The sequence below is a fragment of the Passer domesticus genome, chromosome 1, assembly GCF_036417665.1.
Source record: "Passer domesticus isolate bPasDom1 chromosome 1, bPasDom1.hap1, whole genome shotgun sequence".
In the NCBI taxonomy this organism is placed as follows: domain Eukaryota; kingdom Metazoa; phylum Chordata; class Aves; order Passeriformes; family Passeridae; genus Passer; species Passer domesticus.
In genome coordinates, this window is record NC_087474.1 from 36,840,725 (window position 1) to 36,863,177 (window position 22,453).

The 22,453-nt window shown below is 35.5% G+C and overlaps 1 protein-coding gene and 1 long non-coding RNA gene across 9 annotated transcripts in view; one reads left to right on the forward strand and one right to left on the reverse strand.

The window, feature by feature from the left end:
* Positions 1–22,453, reverse strand: part of ZNF385D (zinc finger protein 385D) — a 410,794-nt gene that overhangs the window by 185,550 nt on the left and 202,791 nt on the right. The window lies entirely within an intron of this gene.
* LOC135297110 (uncharacterized) lies at positions 5,936–9,281 on the forward strand. The gene is made up of 3 exons (XR_010359175.1): positions 5,936–6,041; positions 8,319–8,462; positions 9,159–9,281. It is a non-coding gene; the product is annotated as an uncharacterized LOC135297110 (long non-coding RNA).

The window sequence follows — 22,453 nt, forward strand, 5'->3', positions numbered from 1 at the left end:
TGCAGAATCTAGAGAGGAACTGTCTGAAGATGCTATCTTTCTACAGTACTTGACATTCTGGCAGGACTCCTTAAGAAATCTAATACAGGTATAAATCCCACAAAACCAAACTTAGACAATCTGCAAGGCTTTTGAAATCTGGGTCTCAAATCATCTTCTGGAGCCTCTCATGAAATAACACATGGAATAATGTGTATTATATATTCAAGGCAATTTTATTCAGAATACAGGCTCTTGTGTTTGAATTTACAAATATTAGAAGTCAATCCTTTTCTTATGAGTCCTTTATATTGCCCAAAAAACCAAGGATGGCATAAACATGTTAGAAGCTCACTATATAAATGTCAGTGGTGAGAAATTAAAGTGGAAGCACAGACAGCCATGCAACCATTTGTTTAGAAGAATCAATTACCACTTTCATGCAGAACTTGATTCAGTACCATTTCTGACACTGTTTCCTATTGTTGCAGCTCAAAATTTATAGGAAGGATCTTTCACTTTTCACTAAATGGACCCAAACTTGTAGACCTCCTGTCACTTTAAAATCATGCAGTCAAAGACAATGTTTAAGCAACAGACACTTTCAAATAAATAATGCAAAGCACTTGAAGCTACAAATGTAGAGATGGCAGAGATGGAGTACTGTTTATATATCCTGTCTGGCCTGACTCAGTGAACATATTAGGCTTTGTACGCAATACAGACAAATAAAGAACAAAAGGAACTACAGCCATACCTAAGGAAAGCTATTTTTATAGAGATTACACATAATATTTTTCAGTATTTATTGCTTTTCAGTATGTATTGTAGTTACATCCAATTATTTATTAAACCATAAAGAAAAAATAAAGTTAACTTTGAATTAGTTAAGCTTATGATGATTAATTAAGCTGGTGTCACTCTCCCTCTCTCAAGACTGCTCTCTTAACCAAATCAAAGAGGGTTGTCCCAGTCTACTTTGCATTGGTGTGGTCTCTCTCAAGTCCACTGTGCAGTTGTGGGCAGCTCAATATAAGAAAGACAGAAGGCTATTAGAGAGTGTCCAAAAGGAGGACTACACAGTTGGTGAAAGGTCTGGGGAGGAAGTCACATGATGACTGGATAAGGTCACTTGCCTTGTTCAGCCTGGAGAAGAGGAAACTGAGGGGAAACCTAATAGCCATCTACAGCATCCTCACAAGGGGAAGCAGAGCAGCAGGTACAGGTCTCCTCTGTGGTGGCCAGTGACAGGACCTGCCATGACAGGGAGTGCCATGATGCTATGTCAGGGGAGGCTCAGATTGGATATTTGAAAAAGGTTCTTCACCCTGAGGGTGTTTTGAGAAAACACAGCAGATCCTCTTTGCTTAGTACCTCACATGCTATCCTGACAGAGAGCAATTTATTGAATCAGTGTGGAAACCCCACACTCTGGTCTTGCCTGAAAAAATAACAGGTAAGCTCTCTTAAAAAGTCACTTGTGTCTTTAATATTATATGCTCATGTTCATAACACTAAGTGGAACCACAAACACCCAAGGATGAAATAACACAAGTAATATCATACAACCTTGAGATAAATGTAGATAATTGTAGATACTATTTTAGATTTTATTTAGTATTACTCACATTTCAATACTTTAAAACTGATGATTAAAAAATCACTATCTAACCACAAGGGCTCTTTGCCTGTGGTCAATTCAAGTTCATGTCACATCTATGTGTATTCTACTAGATATAATAGAGTTTGCTCTATTTTAACATATGTGGCTGAAATGTGGAAGGAAAACTAAAACCAGAAGTAAGCATGGACTAGTAACTAGTGAGCAGCAATGGTGTGAGAGACTGGAACTCCAAGTAGCATGTGAATTATTCAAGATCAAAAAGGTGGCATAATGTCTTGCTAATTGTCCACGAGGCAAAAGTTCCAATTTTCTCTAGACAATACACAAATATGGTTGAGTCAACAAAAGTTATGCATGCATGATAACACATTTAAATTTTGATTTCTTGTTCCATAATTGAAAAGTGAAATGGAATAAAAATTAATTTCCTATAGCCAAGTTTTCTCCCATTTCTAACCCTTGTGAAAGTCCAAACTGTCTGCCTGAATATCACAGATCAGAGCTTCCCATGACATTTAATATATTAGGGAAGATATGTGTAGAAATGGGAACAGAGGAAGAGCAGGTGCATTTCCACAACTGTAGTTTTCATATTGTGACTGCAGAATGCATGTAGAACCAGATGATCAGAACAGCCACTTGTAGGACTGGAATCACAGCACAAAGCATGACTTTGATGAAGGTGATTAGAGTTTTGTTAAAGAGCAAGAAAATTGTGAGTTAACACAAACACTCTATGCCACAGTTTTCCTAAAGGCAGAAAAATCTGCCTTTTCATTTTGCTGACTCATGTCATATCCAAACAGAAGAATTACTTCTCTGGAAGTACAGCTGGGATAGAAAAAGGACCTGAAGTCTCATCTAATCCAATCTACTTCCTGGAAAACTTTGGCAGCATTGTGGCCTAAGTAGCTATTTATCCCCAGTAAACTTTTATCTCCACAATGCTGAGGCAGATCTGTCAAAGCCATGTCACCATAAAAGGAAATCACAACAGAAATGTTGAAGGTTTTTGCCCAGAAATCCTTTATTTTCACTATCTCACCTTGTGGAAGTACTGAAAGTACCAAAATTCACTTAGACATGTACAGACATGAATGCTTGCTGTATATTACAACTGCATAACTCCTACCAACAATAAGGGGAGACATTGCAGTGAGAACTGATACAAAATTACAACAAAATCATCACAAAATAACTACTGTCAACATGAGTTATTTTTTGATGACAGATGCCCACAATTCACACTTTTGCCTGCAAGAGCAGCAAGGGAATCCTCCCCTCTCTGCTGGGAATTAGGCTGCCTTCCACTTAAACCAGGATGAAACTACATACTGGGAGTTGCTACTCTGCTCCTGAAAACTGATTCAGATTCATCCTGCAATAACCTCAATGTCTCATTCACTTTCAGCAAAACATTAAATGTTTTCCTTTGTTAAGGAAAACAAATATTCAAAATAAAGGTGTTGTGTTCATCCTTGATAATTTTCAAGGTCTAAAAGCTCTGAGCAACCCAGTCAGACCTCACAGCTTTCTGTCTTTTCAACCTCTCTCTACTTCAGACAGAGATTGGACTAGACATTTCTTGAGGTCCTTTCCAACCCAAATTATCCTTTAAAATGGATAGATCTAATGGATTAAAACTGAATATGGGAAAGGTTCTTGGAAATTAAATCAAACATTTTTGGACGAAACAGAATCACTAAGGCAACTACAACTGCTCTTTCTACTCTTTATTCTCATCATGTCCTCCTTTAAATTATTGTAATTTCCTGTGGTAGAAAATTTGTCCTAGTATGTGCATACAAGTTAAATCCCAGTCAGAAACTCTTCTGTACAGCAGATGAATATTCATCAGCAATGTATTTACGAAGCAACTCTTCACAAATATTTGTTTCCCGAGGTGAGTTTCAAAAGCCCCCCACCTACTAAAGTTATGAAATATCTCAGATTCAAGACTTGTTTGCACTGCAGTGCTTGTTAAGGCAGTAGCAGGACCTGCTAGAATAGAGGAGCTATTGCAAAATAGCTGGTGCTGCTTCCAGCACACAGTTAGCTCTGTTGTGCCAACACTGACCCACATGCAGGATGTTTGAGTGCAGCTTCATCTTTGGTCGCTTCTAAAGCACCAGGACTCAGAGGGCATCCTGAGTATCTCCCTGAAAAGGCCCTTGCTCCCATCTAAGGATTGGCACCAATGAGCACCAACAGCAAAAATTCAAAAATAAAGGAAAGTTATTGTATAGTGATGTATTAGCCCAGAAACACAGAAAACTAAATAATTAATGACACATTGTGCATTTACTCTACAGTGAGTTAATACAATAGCAGCAAAATGGGGGACAACACATTTAGAGACAGCATTATATACCATTCTGTCTTATGTAAGCCATTTATAGAGGCACATTATTCACAGCTATTCCTCTCTGTGCATTTTTAATTGTTTTGTTTACATGATAAAATGTGACTTGCAGCTTGAACGAAGATAAAAAAGTAATTCTTTATATAAGCCATAATTAAAATGAGCAGAATTTGTGGCACTGACAGCTACCAGTAAAAGGTAATGGTTCAGCAAAAATCAATCAGGTGAAAAATTAGCTAGCTATTAAGAGGAAATAACCTAATGCTACTGCTAAATTCAAAGTAGCAGGTTTGAATAGAAGCTTTCTTTACTATCAAACAAAGGAATAATAAGTAGGAATTTTTCTTATACCATTCATCAAAGTTATCATCTAGTGTTTTGATACCTGATCCCTGGCTACCATGCCCAATGCAAGTCCCCCAAAAATTTTTACTGGACAAAGTCTGTCAAATTTTCACAGCCTTATGATTCTAGCTATACAAACAGTAAAGCTAAAATTAGAACAAAAAGGACAACTGTAGACTTACTTCATATTTTTCTATTTGCCCTACAATACCAGATCTGTAAAAGGAAAATGGGTAATAAGAGACCTGACAAATTACTTTTCTATAGGGCTTTTGTGAAAGCATAGAGAAAAACATGGCTTTCACACTGAGAATTCTTAGTATTTCAAGGCAAGTCTCCAGGACCAGTACTGAATTACGGCTTGAACTTTGATTTTTTTTTTTCTTATCCATAGGAAAAGAAAATTTATCTACATTCACAAAGGCTGTCTGGAAATTTTAATGCAAAGTTATTTTCCAGTGGAAAGAAAAGCCATTTCTGCAAAGCCAAAGTTTCAGAATGACAAGTCTTATTTCATGGTGGGAGAAATCTAAGCCTCAACTACTTCTTGCTCTGAATCAGGAGTTAATAAAGAGGAAGGATGTCTCACTTGTTTTTTTGATCATCTACTCATGAAAAAAAAAAAAGCTTGTAAAAAGATTGGAAAAAGATGGGAAAAATAATGTAGAAACAGTCAAATTTCATAAATTTTAAAATACATAAATGAAAATTCTGGTAACAACCTCATGAGAAAAATTAAAAGTCCACTTAATTACCTATTTTTTCTCCTGATAATCTGTTTATATTGGAGAAACATAATTGTCATTTTTGATAGATTTGCAAAACAAAAAAAGCAAACAACTGCACATTTTTAACAGACCTGGTTTTATTCGATGGTCAATTATATTACCAGACCTTTCACCGAAATTTAACAACAAGAATCACCAGTAGCCCTGAGTTACTTCCACAGAGTCCATCCAAAAGAACAGAAAATGACTGTACAGGCCCCTTTCACTCACATAAATTCTAAAAGTTAATTTTGGTCACTTCTCCATCTCTACAGCTGTCAACTCAGAAGCAAGAAAAAGTTCAGTTCTGTCTTTCTTGTTATTCAGCACGTAGAAGAGGTGAAGAAGATGATGGAAGTGGCAAACCAGCAGATTACAGATACTACCTAGACCTATATTTTGCATAAAAATAATTTATTCAGTGCCAAGCAGAATGAGAAGCTAAGGGAGTCTTGAAACAGTTTAAAAATACAAAACCAAAACAAAACAACAAACAAACCCACCTCTTAGCAGTAGAAAGAAAACCACTTAAAGGGAATTTCCTCCTCCAGAGCACTCCTATCAAAAAGGAATATCTGCTCTCAGAACAGTAAGACAGTCCATACCTTCAGATGAAGTTTATGTTTTTGCCTCTTTAAACTCACACCACCATTGGTTTGGCATATAATTACAGGTCAAACAGATTTCTGTTTCTGTCTGGGGCTGATCAGATGTTTTTTGCCCCTCATTATAAAACTGGAATTGGCAAGCAATTCTGGCAATCACTGCTTTCACATTTAATTATTGCAACTCATCTAGGAATGCAGCCACAGAGCCTGAAAATGTTCCAAGTGGTACAAAAGCCTCTCTGCTTAGCAACAGGGATACAATGAAGGGGATCATCTGAGTGCTGCTCTTTCTGCGCCTGCTCTCTACACAGTTAAGGATCCAGTCTGCTCATTTGTGCAAAGACACTCTGGAGACTGTAAGTGCCACAAGAGCTGCACCCATCTGATCCCTTCCTACAAGACAAAAAAGCTACTTAAGAATTCCCTACTACCTATACCCAGTGTCACTTGAATTAGCCCTAATTATGTACTTTATTTAAGGTGCCCATCTATAAATCAGCAAACAGATACAAAAATTCTCAACAGTAAACTGCTACTACTAGAGGAAGAAAATATAGCATTTTATTATGAAGTATTTGCTGCTATGTAGGCACAGACATGCACCTATGTATGGTGATAGTCATATTATCAGCTACAAAAAAACATTATATCCAAGTAAAACAAATAAAAACCAAAACTTACCACTTGTATTTTGTATGTCCCGATGGATTATGCTGCTCTTCACAGACAAGAAATTGCTTGCAGTTATTTAGTGTGATAAGTTCACTTCATTTGCACACAGTTATAATTTTCCCTTCTAAATTGTGCAATATTTTAACAGGGATCAGATTTCTCAGTATCAGTCAGTATCTGTTACAGCATGATAATGGAGAAATTGCTGCAAACAGTTGTGAAATCCTCACATTACTTTTATCCACACTTTACTCCCTCCCCCAGAAAGCTCCCTTGCATGCCAATTAAGAGCAAATTTCTCATCAAAGCAAGACTCTCCATACATTTAACTCAGGTGTGTAATTCCTGGCTCCTGTTTCAGCATCCTGGCAAACTATTTTTAAATTCCAAGGGAAAAAAAAAAAAAAAAAAAAAACACAAACACTGTTAAGGTCCCAAGAGCTTTTTGTCTCTGCAAAAGTAGAAAGCATTGTTTATAATCCATGAAACTGAATACACATATTCCTCTGATTTGACACTTTGCAACCATGAATATGGAAGTCCTCGGCTCTATTCAGTAGGAAATATGATCACAAGGCAATAATTTACAAGACATGAAAATAGATCAGTGAAAGCTCTTATTCTCCTAACAGTTAATTCCTAACTGAAAAAGTTAACATGGAGCCAAGGATAAGAAAGGAGTCTACAGAGCATTCAAATACCACCTCAAAACAGTGATTGCAGAGAAAGGAGACATTACAGCACAATGCAGTTCTTTCCAATTTGCAGTGATTTCCTCAGTCCATTGCTCAGAAAACTTCCGTATGTTGCTATTTCAAATGTCTTAAAGGCTTTTATTTTCTTTTTCTTTCTTTTACATGTTCCTATTTTTAGTTTTCAGTTCAGGGCCAGGTTTAGCTGTCACTTCAACAACATGCAATAACCCTTAACAAAAAGGGGACACAAACTAATAATGGTGACTGCAACATTTCTATAGAGACCTGGAACAAAGCACTTCAATTATGACTAAGAATAATAGGTTTATCAATAATTCTCTGCTATCTGTAACACCCCCAACCATTGCGAGTCCCTATATAACCTGTCAGAATTTTGATAATCCAGACAGAATTACTATGAAATTTACAGGTTTATTCATACCATAGTGTGTAAAAGGTACTCACATCAACTCACATATCTCTGTGAAACAAAAAAAATCTAGGGTGGTGGGGTAAGAAAGGCTTCGGATTAGTATAAAAATCTCCCTTGCAAATTATTTTTGTTCTGGAGTTGAACAGTGCCTATGAAAATATTGACTAGGTAATATTTGCCCCCAAATAATTACAGCTAGCATTCAGTTCTCTGAAATGCTTAATAAAGGACAGTTTCCACGTACCTTTAAAGACATGTTTCTGGGTCTTAAATAAAATTTCAGAACTGTCAAATTCTTGTTTAAACTTTAGGTCAAGAAAATTGTTCAGCTTTAACTTAACATCTCTTTGAACAATGTCAAGAACATCACAAAGTGCCAAACCAACTAGAGCTGCATGAAGCTGATAAGAGAAAGATAGAACATTCATGCAAAAATCAAGCTAGAAATCAATAGGGGAGTCTGGATTTGAACTGAAAGTCATTTTTATAGCTCAGCTGTTAATATCAGTGGGAACCTGGAAGCTTACTGCCATGTGCTTTCTCAGGATAAGCTCCGAGACTCACTTGTTTCATGTCTTCACATCTTCTCCTGGCTTGTACTCAAGAGTGGAGATTATAACTAATTGTTTGCTTGGACATGGGACCAAATTTTTCCTCATGCCTATAGTTACTCTTCTCTAGTTGAAGGTACCAACCAGAACATCCATAGTTTTGGCAGCAGCAAAAAGAAAATTCCTCAGGCATGAAAGACTGGCAGAGCTCTTGCTCCCATCACCATGCCACAATGGCACCAGCAGATGATGACTCACTCACATATTTCTTCTGCATGTCAGGTGCCAAGCAGCAAGGAACCAGACCTGAACAATGTTTAGGGCACTCCTGAGCACACTCTGAGGTCAAGGTAGAAGATATAAGTACATTTAACCTCTTCCTCCCCTGCAGCCCTGTCAAGTATTCCTAGTGCATAGAGGGCACAGGTAAGGGGAAGAATAAGATTCATTACATATTCTGATTTCCACTGCTCTATCTATTAACCAAGTCTATTACTTCACCAACTCATGACAAGATCACGTGGAAATTAACTGCAGATTGCAAAAAACTTGAAAAACTTGAAAAAATCACTTCAGGGTTTTAATTAAATACTTGAGTACTCAAGCGTGTCTAATGCTTTGGGCAGTTTAAATATTTGGCCCAAGGACATGCACACTTGCAAAGAACTTCATATCATCACTGTGTTTGGTGTTTGCAACAAACCAGCAAAGGTTAGCTCACAGTAAAAAATAAGTAGTATCTCTTTTTTCATCAACATCAGTGACTAATTTTTTTTCCACAGCACTACAGTTAAAATGATTATACAGGTTCAAAGCAATTATTAACACAATTACCACTTGAGTACAAGTGACAATGACTTGGGTTTTCTGGCAGACCTTTAGTGTGTTCATGTATACATTTTCTTTGAAACTAGTTAATGAACTCTTAGGAATTCAAGGCAAGTGCTGAATCAAATTCATTCAAGCCAGCTCCCTTTTAATTTATTACATATGAAAGAACTGAATCTTACTTGGGCAGTCATTATTAAACACTATTATTATTATTATTATTATTATTATTATTATTATTATTATTATTATTATTATTATTATTATTTAATAGACTGTTCTTTTACTTTATAGGTTTTTCAGATAAACAAGATACAAGAGTGTACCTATCCTACATGTAGATGGGCGTTGTGGAAGCCCCACCATCATGGGTTCATTATAATTAATTATAACAGCCTCACAATCCACAGAACTGTGCCCATCTACACATCTGTTGCAGAAAGCATCTCTATGCAATGATAATAATAAATTCACTGGCTCCATTTCTGCATTTTGCATGTTGAATTTGTCAGTAAGCACTTTGTTTTATCTCACTTGCTATTACAGCTGGCCTTCTTTAGAGATCAACCCTAGTTCTGATGTATAAAGATGAATTTTCTGTCCCAAAGCGATCAGTTTGCACAGTCAGAAACAATATTCCACAACAAACCAGGAGACTCTACATGTGGTATCCCAACAGAAAGCTCCAAATCCACAGATGGCTTCTTTCCAAACAGTGGGTCACAAAATGTACATGAAGCAAATGACACCTATATATGATCTAAAGCAGATAATCTCACTACATGGCTAAAATTGCTACAGTAATCAGTCTTGTCAGTTCCCTATGGAAGAGGGTTGTTTCCCTTTATTGAAAATCAGCATAGAAAAATACACTCAAGAGATCTGTATATCAAACCTGGAGTGAACTTATCATTCTATTTTGCAATCATTATTTATTTCAATACCTAAGGATTCATGGCCTAAGAAAGGGCATATTTAGTTGATGGTGCTCTGTATGAATTCCATTCCAGTCATTATTAAATGGCATTTTTTTGAACATCAGTGGAAATCACGAAGTGAAAAGTCAATGATATCAGTTAAATCTCAGCTATGTCACTATACTGAGACAGAATCCCTTTCTTGCAGTTCAGATTTAACTTCATCCTAAATTAATGCTAAAGATAACTAGAATGCAAAATCAATTCCCAAAACGAACAATATTAAGTAGATATTAGCATTAAATTGACCTAAAAATGGCCATGTTAGGGACTGCAATAAAAGGTAAGTTTACCAACATAATTATTATTTCTGTTGTAGTAGTTATTAAAGACACAACACAAGACTAGATAGTGGTTAAAACACAGAAATAATGGGCTCCTCATATTAGACACCACTGTGCTAACATTCAGGACTGCCTGAAAAATTGCCTGGGAGCTTACAGCAAGCAGTAACAACTGTTTGGAGGCAGATGACGTGGCACATCAAAGGATGACAGAATACTGTATTTTTTATATGGGTAATGAACTGGCTGAGAAGTGAGATTATAGGTTATTGTTGAGCTATATATGCATGATGATACAGAAGATTTGAGTTACCTGCCTAATGTCAGCTGGGAAACATGCATTAGAAGTGCATACATTCAGAAGTGTGTACCAGGTCTCTATACACACATGAGCATTTTGTCATAATATTATTTATAGAGTTGGGAATTTTATATTAAGGATAATGTTAAATTTCTCCCACTGCACAGATTCAGCTCACAAAGCCATATCTGACACTCCATCTGTTTTTCATAATGTGTGCTACCTGCTTGTTCTTAGCACTTCTTTCAGCCTGATAAGGAAAACACATCAGCAAGCTGATTAATGGCTTTCCTCCTTTTCATTTTCCAGTTCCCATGTATTTAAACACTACAGAAATGGTTGAGTTACAAAACACTACAGAAACACATGCTATTCAAAGTAATCCCTCTATCTTATTTCTGTAAGCTTTTACAATTAAAAAAAAAGTCTAAAACTTTATTATGCTTAGTATTGCAAATACTTCTTTGTCAATAATCCTATTACAGCATTAGACTTCCCTGTTAGTTGTTACACTCATCACTGAGATAAATATGGGAAATTACTTTAGCCCAAGTGCCACTTTTCCAGGCTGTCTGTAAACTGCTGGCAAATGTTAATGCTTGTGCTCATGAGCTGCTGAGAGTGGGCCCACACCTGCAGCATCTCTTAGGCTAAAGTACTTGGATTCCCTTCTCACTGGAACCAGACACTTGGAGGGGACACTCATCTGTGCCCATGTTAGATTAAATGAGGGGTCAGAAGGCAGGTGCTGCTGCTGCCTACAGGAGGACCCAACAACTGGAAACACTTCTGGATCTTCTCCATTGGACTCATCCTGTAGCAAAGCTTCTTAACAGGTCAGCTTTCCCAAGAAAGGATTCTCAATAACTGTGCTACTACACCTTCTGTTTCCTCAGTGTGTCAGAAAAATGTTATCTCAAATTATTTACTTTCTCAAATAAGTGCAAGTCCATGCCTTTAACTTTTTTAACAATTTTTAAATTTTTTTTTCCCCTCAAAGACCAGGACTTTAGTTCTGGAACACTGAGACAGATTCTGACTTCAAGTTCAGTAACAGACTGATCTCCATTGTTTAGGTGTGCATGTGTGTGCTAATAGGAATTAATAATTTGGAGCATTATACTCTCTTTAATGTATTGCCAAGGCAGATAAATCTTATTATCCCTACTTAAAAATATTGAAAATGAGACAGGGAAATAATATGATTCATTTAAAATATGATTGCAAACCCAAAAATAGAACCCATGTCCTTCTACCATATTATATAGGAATTAGCCTAGCAGGAGATTTAAAAACTGGTTTAAATAACTAGGAATTTGTTAGGTATTCTGCAATAATATGATCTTCACAGTACCTAAGTGTTCATTTAGTCTTTATCTTTTAAAGTGCTAATTCTTTTTCCTAATTACTCTCTCTTATATTCTGACTTGTTAATGACATACAGATGTTATCTAAGCTAAACTAAGAAGTGCTGGCAATTTCATGGGGAAAAAAACCCCAACAAAACAACAACACCTTTTCTTTTTTCCTTTGATTTAAAACTAAATTGTTCAAAGCAAGAGAAGAATGAAAGATAATTATCATTCAGGTAATCTTTATTGAACTGGAAGCATAGAATCTTTTTGATTAGCCAATTGCTAGTTATTCACCAGGTGCAGGTAATCTCAATCAATAGTGTGTACATATATATTGATGTCATCTTTATAGATGCATATCTATACACATGCAAATGCATACATTGATATCTTTTTTTACTTGTTCTTAAAGCCTGTGACATCCCTCTATAGGATTCTTTTCTGTAATAAAATAGCTTTAATCTGGCAATCTGTGTACTTTACCAAGTAAAAAAGTCAAATTTATTTTCAATACATTTTCTTGGAAAAATGCTGGAAATCAGTTCTGTCATCACTTTCTCACACAAAACCTGCACTGCTCTTGTCACAGATTAAACATCTTATTGTAAAGTTCAATGCTAAAATGACCTTCAGGTCAGCTATGTTGATCTGCCATTACATCACTTAGCCAAAATATTCACTGTTTGTTCTTGTTTGAATTCCACTCACACCTGTAAAATAATTTATTTATAAATGTGCTGGTTAAATCATTGATAGTCAGTATTTGCTTGACTTGGTAACTTTTTTTTTTCTCATTCCACTGTGCTTATCAGCTTAGCTAAACTCTGGCAAACACTGTGCTATGGCATCTACTATCAGAGAACAGGAATGTGCTTTTCAGATTTTACGAAGGTATTTCCTCTCCTCCCCTCCTCCCTCTAAAGACATTTCTGTCATTCAGGGATTTCTGCCTTCAAGCTTCAAAGAAATTGTATTCCCTCTAAGTTAGTGATAAAAATATCCACATTTACTTTTAGAGGATCTGCACCAAATAGATCTTTAACATAAAAGCTCCTCAGTAACCGAGGGATTTTATTTAACTAACTATAAATCAGTATTACAGATAAATAAAATAATTACCATGCAAAGTTAAGTCCCCTTAGATTAACCCTGATGACACAAAAAAGTACAGTTTGTACAGTTTCAAAGAAAAAAATAAGTCAGCTGGGCATGAAATATTGTGAGGGGTTTGTGGGTTTTTTTAAGATGTATTTTAAGAAAAAAACAGTAATGAGCAGCAGGAGTATCATTATTCACAAATAGTTGAATCTACCACTATTCAATATTTGTGAAATTAAGGCCAGGGTTTTGGGCTCTTTTTTTTCTTTATTGTGCAGAAAAATGGTCGAGATCAGCCATTATGTTAATGCATAAAAATATGCAAAGCAAAGCTTTTGTGTCTTTCTGGAAGAGTATATTCAAGAGAAAAAAGAAAGTAAAGAAAAAGAAAGGGAGAGAAAAAAATGAAATCTTTTAAACAATTCCACTTTGACTGAATTGTAGAATGCAATGCTGAGCACAATACCAATCATGGAGAAAGCACTTTCCAAAAATAAAATCTCAATTAAATGAATGATTCTTTAAATAAATGACATTTTAAGATAACCTATTCCTTGTTCAGATGAAAGTCTAAAATCTTATTGTTTGTTTGCTTATTTGTGTGCTTCATTATGAAGTAAATACTGTGTGTGTGGGAAAAAAACCTAAATGGACCTTTAAGGAAAGTTGATGAAATTGAACAGATAAGTAACATTTTAAGCTGAAGTCTCTTATTTCAGCAGTAATCTGGACATTTAGCAAGATCTAATTTCTCCAGCTCCTTTCCAGCTTCATTAGGAAATCTTTTCTGTACACTGTAGTAAGGAGGGATTTTCTTCACAGCTTTGGGAGGTTTTTTCCACCAGGCTGCTACCAAGATTTCACAGGAAAAGACGTCCTTTAGGAAGAACTCAGTGAGTGTTCCTCTGGCTATTGCTGCAGGTGAGGCCTTATTCCAGTGCTGTGATTTTGTTTCCTCTTACTCCCCATATCCACACTCTCCAGACTGAAAAGCAAAGGCTTTCAGTCCTCTTCACACTGCAGCTAAATGAGTTTACTACTAAGGAAATTACAGATCTTCAAAATACACATCTCTCGAAATGAAGACAGTTTAGTCCAACCAGGAGAGTCCCATTAGGCAGGACATGTAGCAAGGACTTCAGAGTAACAAGAACTAAAATATCAAGCATGCAAAAATTAGCTTAATGGCACAAGCTAACAGGAATATTAAATCATGTTTCCACTTTTCAACACAGCATCTTCATATCCGTTTCTAAAAAACTATTTTGAAAAGTGCAAGCATTACTACATTTAGTTAACATACTGCAGCATATAACGTCTTGTGCCCCATAATTTTTAATAAATATATGTTCCTAAATAAACGTATAGATATTTTATGCATCTGTATATGCATAAAATCAATAGAAAAGAGACTCTATCTGAAATTTAATATTCAAAGTGTAAACAAAACCTGACTGAATAAATTTGTTAAACAGTAGTGGGAAATAGCTGGCTCGACAGAACTGTGAACTTGCTTAAGGGCAAAGCTTAGGGGCTTCTTGTACTTCCCAGAGAGACTTTACCATTACAACTGGATAAAGTCCTTTCCAAATCCAGTACGAATTCTTTCCCTTCACCTTTGGGTAAAGGGGGAATAGGCTTATTCTTCAATGTGAATCTGAGAGTCATATGGTTATTTTTTCAGCCAAGAAGCAACACTGGTTGTCACTCACACATTTTTCCTTACCATGGCTATGATGCCTATCTAAAATGAAGTATCACTTGCAAGCTTAACAGCAGGATACAACTAAGTGTTCATAAGGCTGTGGACACCACATTGCTGTTTAAGTAATTTTTGTGTTAGGGCATTTTAATACTCAAACACCTGTAAGCTTTATTAAATGCCAATGCAATTTCCTGTGGTATCCGAGCACTGTTCAGAATTATTTATATATAGGTATCTGTGGAGGTGTATTTATGTATTCTTCCACACACCCAAAAGACTCTTACTGTACTGCCAAGCAAATGTTGACCACTCATGTTAGTAAAAATGATTTCTCCCTTTTTTCACTGTATAATTGTACAGAGTAGTGAAGATTTGTTCATAAGTTTAAAAAAAAAATCACCCAAAAAACCAGTCAAAGCCTAAGAAAAAATTCCTGGTTATTGCAATTTACAGTAACCAAACTGATGATTTGAAAAAGGAGAAGTAGTACAGCTGCAGTTGAGTATAGAAGTGGAAATCTTAAAATGTCTTCAAAATACTTCAATTAGATGTAAGAAAGTCAGGAACTGCTACAATTTTTATTACACTGAAAATGCTGTAGGTGGGGACGATATATGATGGTTAAAATATTGACTCTAGTCTATATACCAATGAACACAAAAGTGAATAAAAAAACCCTGTGCATTAGATGCACAGTCTGAAGGACCGTATCCTAAAAATTTTGCAACTATGAATTAAATTGAGGTTCTATAGTTAAAAACTATGGTTTTGTTTATTCCAAGATATGTATTCCTCATAATTTTTCATAATGAACAGGGAGATCATGTGAAACCAGTGATACACACAGTTCCATTCATCCTTAGAGAGATACTGTATTAGTGGCCATATAACTGCTCAAAAATTTATCATGAAAAACGCCAGCCCAGGTAGTAATTTCAGAGAAAAATAAAGTAGTATATCACTATGAAAGCTAAGTCCTTTTTGTTGATGATGAAGATCAAAATCCTATTCAGAACTAAGGATCACTACCTTCTTGGTGTATTCCTTGCTACTAAACTTAGTATATAGAAAAAAAATAATATCATAAAATAATCTTCTATTTCAATTTGCAATAGCTTATTTAATCTAATAGCATTTTCCCTGGTGGAAAGGGGATTTCTTCTTTTCAAAACCACAGCAGAAATTGGTGGTGACTTCCCTAACTTCCATATATTATATTAACACATTTTATATGAGGATATTAAAACAGAAATCCCAAAACTTCCATTTAGACATTCACTTTTTACAACAGAAGTTGCATTCTTTTTGTAATTTTGTTTTGAAAGATTACAATGTTATCCTAAAATAACCATGAAACTGTTCAAAGTCAGAAAAGTTCTAACTAAAATTTTAAACTCAATACCTATGTAACTAATACCTCTAACTGTTAAATAAGAGATTAACATCTAACAATTTTTTTTTCTGAAAGAGTATATCTTCTGCTCCTGCTTTATACTTGCTAATACTTACCCACAGCATATAATCATCTTTAATCTAATATGGTTATTCATGTAACCCATGTGTTTATGTGAACAATAAAACACAGCTACACCCTTATTCTTTGGCAAACTTGGGGGAATTTCTAGGTATTGCGTTTGTACAACTGGAACAGTCTCTGGCTGAAATAGAATTTAGCTGCCTGTGATGAAAAATAAGTGTGTTCGGAGATTTAAACTATTCCTGACAGACTCTTTACACAAAGATACTACTTGTGTAATGGCCAATAATAAGCATAATTGTTCTGATGTGTCATGAACTCAGGCATAAAAGCCTCAAATACAGTGTCTCTAATACCAGGACTACCATTTTATTCTGGTTTCTTTTTACTATTATTATTATTATTTAAAAAAATTATTCTCTCAGCTCAAAATGACACTGCCTAATGGATAGAATCCTTATTAAGCCAATGTAAATTTGTATAGTGCTGGGATCACATTGTTAAAAAATTAAATGGGCAAAACCACGTGTACCACGTCAATTTTATGTCTATCTCTAACTGCATTTTAATGTATATATATCCATGAAAAAGAATAGGTGAATGACTCAAGCCACAGAACATCCTGATCATATCAAGATTCTGAACAGGAAAAATGTGAAATTCTCTTACAATTAGGAGAATGGTTTCTCTCTTCTGAGATAAAAAACCCTTTGCTAATTCTTCTAGTTCAGATGAAAGTTATTATTCAAGCACACAATTCACTGGAATTCAAGTGTACTGGGTGATAATCCAGGTTTACCTACACACTTAACACACTTGTGCCTGAATTTATCACCTCTACCATGCTTGTACAATGTGGCATTTCTTATCTGCCTCACAGCAGTGTTGCAGGGATTAATTAGCCCATGCTTAAAATTATTCCAGTGCTTAAAATCTCTACTGAGGGCAAGTGGCAACTGCAACCTCTAATTATCCCTACAAACATACACTGATTTCTCTCTTCACCTGAAAATTGCTCAGCTTCAGTAGGCTGACAATTTTTGTTGTGGTTTTTTTTTTTTTTCCAGAAAGTATATACCAATAAACCTATAGAAGTCTTTCAAATCCAATATACTATAATGTATTGAAAGAAGGTAAAAAAGATCTCCTGTAACATTACAGTCCATCATAGCAAGTAAAGACATTTCACTGTCTTCTTTATGATATATCCGACACTGTGTATAATGATGATAAAACCCTCAAAAAAACCCAGTAACCACACCAACCTGAAACACTAAAAAAACAAAGAATACCCAAGGTTGTATTTTTGAGATCAAAATTTAGACCAAGAATTTAGCTAATTTGACTTTTGGAAGATGCAAAATGCATACATATTTTTTCACCCAGACACATTTCAATATGGTTTACCATAGTCTAAATGCAAAAGCAGATGAATGTTTCCCATTCTGTGTATATCCAAATACCTCTCTACATCAAACACAAAAAATCTTAACAATTTTCTGTTGATTTCACAATCTTGTCATGAATTCATGTAATTATGGCACAAGTAAAAGTCACATCAGATCCTGACAGCAAGCAGTTTCCCAAGTGAGACATGAGCATTATCGTTTCAGTTTTTCTGCTTGAAAACTGTAAAAGTACTCCTCAAAAGAAAACATCACCAAAGTGAAGATAATCCCTCAGAAATGCTAAACAGAATCATAGCAAGCCAGTTGCCTAGAATATTTTTTGCATAAAATTATCAGAATCTATATTGCCTGTACACATCAAAGTTTTGTTAAGAGGTACTATGTGTACATTGTGGTCACATATGCAGAGGAATATTTTTATGCAAATGGATTCAAGGTCTGGTCTCCCAGATGGAATACACATTTTCTAGTTTCTTATGCCTCTGGGTAAAGGTGATGTTCTATTGATAGCACTGCACAACCCTTTTCTTTCCTGTCTTGTAAGGCACAAAAATAGGTTAAAACATCCATATATGCTAAAAAGATACCTACATATAAGCCCTCAGAAAGAGCACAAACCTACTGAACAGAATAGAAATTTGGCAGGCATTAAATGGTCTTCTTACAAGTGCAGTTTTCTCATTCCCTATGCCATTTTGGGGCTTCTGATTTGGGGCAGAAAACAAGGGTAACAGTGAAAATCTTATTAAGAAATATTTTTACTGGCTGGGGCACACAGCCCATCAGAGGCCCTCTCTAGGCTGCAGGTGCTCTTACATGTATGTTCAACAAGTCCTTATTTAATTAGCAATAGTAATAGCTTGATTTTACAGGCCTACACACACATCAATAGTCCACCCAAATAATGACACAAGATTAATCACTTTTATCTAAACATTTATGGAAAGATGGGGCTTGAGCTGGTTTTTTTGGGGTTTTTTTTTCCCTGCACTAATAAATTTTAAATGTATTTGCAGTTCTCAACTAACCTTCCCTTAGAAGTAGGTGCCTATGAAATAATCATATTCTTACCCATTGCCACAATTACCTTTAGACCTTTCTATTTTTACACAAATATTTTTCAGGGTTTTCTCTTGGGAAATGGATTATTCTAATTATCTGCCTTCTGCATTTCTCTTAGAAGTTTTCATGCCACTTCAATCTTAAGTCATCTTAAAAAAATCGATGGAGTCTATTACAGAAACTCTGCCATGATCTTATGTTTAAATCAGTGTGAATAATGAAGGAAAGAGTAATATAAATTTTAAGATTCAATACTTTCAAAGCATTTGTTTGCTCCTTTGTGTGTATTTAAAATTTTAGAAGATTCATCCATAAGAACTTTTCCAATGCTTTATTAGGCATCGGTTTATTCATCCTGTCAATAAGCTATAAAAGAGGTTAATCTAGGAGTCTTATCCTATTTTATTGTCCTGAAAGAAGAAAAAAAATAAAAAAGCTATGCATTTCAAAGATTAAAAGCCTAGATCTTAAGAAAAACATTTTTAAGAGAAAACAGTGCCCACCTGCAGCTTCTATTTATATTTGTTTGAATAATAAAAATAGCTCCACAGCCGTATCAAGTCTACACTTGAGAGCTCACAGTTTTAGAGTGAATATACTGCAACACCAACAACAGAGACAACAGAGCTACTAAGGGATGCACTACAGAGAAAGGAGATTTTGGTTCACAAACGGCTTATCTGACTCCTGAAGGTAAACAAGCTTTATAAAAGGAAGAGAAGCAGGAACAATTCCTATTGTATTAAAAGGTGCGTAAAGGTTTTGGCATACACATTCTATAATACCAAAAGGGAAAAAAATGACATTCAGAAGAAAAAGAGAGCTTTAACAGCATACCACTGATCTGGCCGGAAAAAAAAAACAACAAAACAAACAAACAACAAACAAAAAACCACCCAAACCTGAACACATTCCCATTAGTGCAGTAATCTATGTAATTTTGCAGCATATGCTGAGGCTGCAGCTGAAGCACTGTGTTTGTCAGCTTTGCGTCTGGAAGCTTTCCTGGCTCCCTTCTGTGCAGCTATAGGTGCTGACCCTACTGCTGGAAGAAGAAGATAAGGAAAATGTTTTAATCCAAACATTAATTATTAAAATTCATACTGTAAACAAATATTTTATGAAACTAAGTTATTCCAAACAGATTATTTCCTTTGCCCTTACTCCCCTGTTACGCCACTCAAAGCAGTTTGTGATTTTGCATTGTTTCTAATGCAAGGCAATTTTTAAGGCTAAAACCATGCATTATGCACAGCTATTACAGTGAGACTCTGCATAGTTACACCTCATGAGCTATGGAGATGGGAGGGTAAGTCCATAAAAAAATACAAAACAGAAAGTAAACATACTTTTCCTAGAAATACATTTATGAAGGTACAGTTGGATTAACTGTCATTTAATTTCTGTGCATCTTCTTCTGCCTTTCCCCAGGGGAAATTGAGGCTATAATAATGAAAAAAAATGAGATGGTGGTAGGCAAAAATATGTAAAATACACATTATAAACATCAGTGGTGGCCATCCAACATCAGAACAGCAGAACTCAATCCCAAACATCTTTTCAAGGAGAAAAGAAAAACCTTTATTATTATGTTTTGCTGCTAGGGACAGAGCTCCAAGGTGTCCCAGTGACAATGATACAAATATATTTATAAACTGAAGAGCGTTTCAACCAGTTATTTAATCTTCAAGAAATACCGAGTGATAATATATTCCCAAAGAAGAATTTGCCTTATCCCTTAGTTTTGCTTTATATTTGTTCCTTCAAAAAACTTCTTTTCAGTTAAAATTTATTGAAAAGACATTTCCAAAAAACTTCATGGGGTGGAACTATTGTCCCAAGCATTACTGGAAACGAAGAGAGTGAGGCAATAGATTTATTATTGTAATTCCTGTATTTTTATAAGAAATGGATGCTGCTCACTTCAGCCATTCCCACACTCCATGGGGAGTAATTGCATTGAACTTCAGGTGTTTTCACAGACTTAAGAGTTTGCAGAAAGGGGGGGAACAAATAACAAACAGAAAAAAACACCACCAAAAAACTCCCCTCAACCAAACCCCAAGAAAGAGATCTTCTTGTCTTCTTTGCCATACTAAGAGGACGGAAGCACAACCTCTCAACAGTGTTTGTTCCCCCCTCTCTCAGATGACAGTGGAGCTGTACTTTATTCCATCATGCAGGGACTCCACAACCCCTGTGTGTTCAAGTTATTCATGCTCTATTAATCCATAATATCAATTAAAATGTAGGGTCAATTTTTAACCCATCATTTGATCATTCTCCATTGAAATCTCTTCCCACATCCTTGTTGTCTTATGGCTGCATTCCAGAGCTTTCTTGCTTTCTTCTCTGCTCCTCTCTCTGTCACTTCTCCAGCTGGCCATGTCCCAGCTCTAATCCCATGCAACTCAGCATTTGGCATTTCATTCCTGCTTTTTGTGTCTTCCCCCTAAGGTGACAATGCTACAGTATTTCATCTGTCATCCTTTACATAATCAAGGATCAAGAGTTCAGCTCTCATTCGCCTCAGTAGACACTACTAATAATGGATCTAACTGGATCTCCTGTCTATTTAACTAGTGTGTATATTTAATGTTAGCTTACAAGACCCACAATAGCATGCTGTAGACTAATTTATGTATAATTAAAACCCGTTCTAACAATACAGTTAATACATGGTGGAGGATTATTAACTAAAATGCACTAATTCCATGTTCTTAAACTTGAAATTTATTTAAAATAACCGAAGCAGCCACAGGAATATACACTGTCAATATATGAACAGTAGTAATCATGATCAAAATGTTGGGAATTTGCAAGAGGAAAAAAACAAAAAACAAACAAAAGCCCCAAAAAAGATTGCCAAGATCTTTGGAGTTAAATTAGCAGTAAATTATTTTGGCAAGAAAACAGAGGAATTACAGAGCCATGAGAGAGGTTAGAAAGCAAGACTTCCTTTTCATTTATGATGCAATGCTTGTCAGATCAGCTTTGTTCCCATCTCCCATGAAAAACCTATTTTGCAGTCTAGTGTTTAAGACCATTCTAGCCATTACCAAAATCAGGACTTTGCAGTTTTGCTGGCTAAAAAGAGAAGTGAATGCAGCTAGTCCAAGCAGCCTGTATGTATGGCATACTGAAAGGGAAAAAAATTTAAAAAATTTTATTCCAAAAATTCCATACAAGTGGTCTAATATCTATTCAGGCATGCACCTATCAAAGTGACAGAGTAGCAGCTCTCTTCTCCATTTTTCCATGCACTATTATCATAACATCTTGTGTGTATTTAAATTTGAAGCTTACATGTCTGTTTTTCCACAAATCCTGTGCCAAAAAAAAGATTCAGTCCAGCAACATGACCCTTTCATATTCTTATCTGAACTTAAGAATGGCTATCCAAACCAACATCCTTCATATGAAATTTCCAAGCCAGCAAGAGATTTAAGACAAAGGAAAACACAACACAGCAAGAACATTTTTATGGCTACTAAAAAGGGAAGATCACCAGTGTCTCAAGCTGCTATGCTACGAGAAGATAGCAAGTAATATGAATTGAAACTACGTTGTAATATAAAGTTCCTGTGGCTCCATCCTACTTTAACTGTTTCTGCCTTACAAGGAAATTGGGATCCATCTGTTGGATAGATACTTAAGGAAAATGACTGCTAGCAGGAATCGGAGACTATTTGTGTGGGTGGTATTTAAGGTCCTACAGCTTTAGCTGGGTGTGTTGACACAAAATGACATTTTAAAGGAGTAATATTAGCCTAGCAGGAGTTACATAAAACAAAATATTCTTCATCTTATTATCACTGTTTCAGTATGCAGTAAAAAAACATTAGATATTTTTAGTACCTTTTGTGTGATGCATAACAATGAAAGAAGCAGATTTATACAAACTCATAAGGACAAGATTAA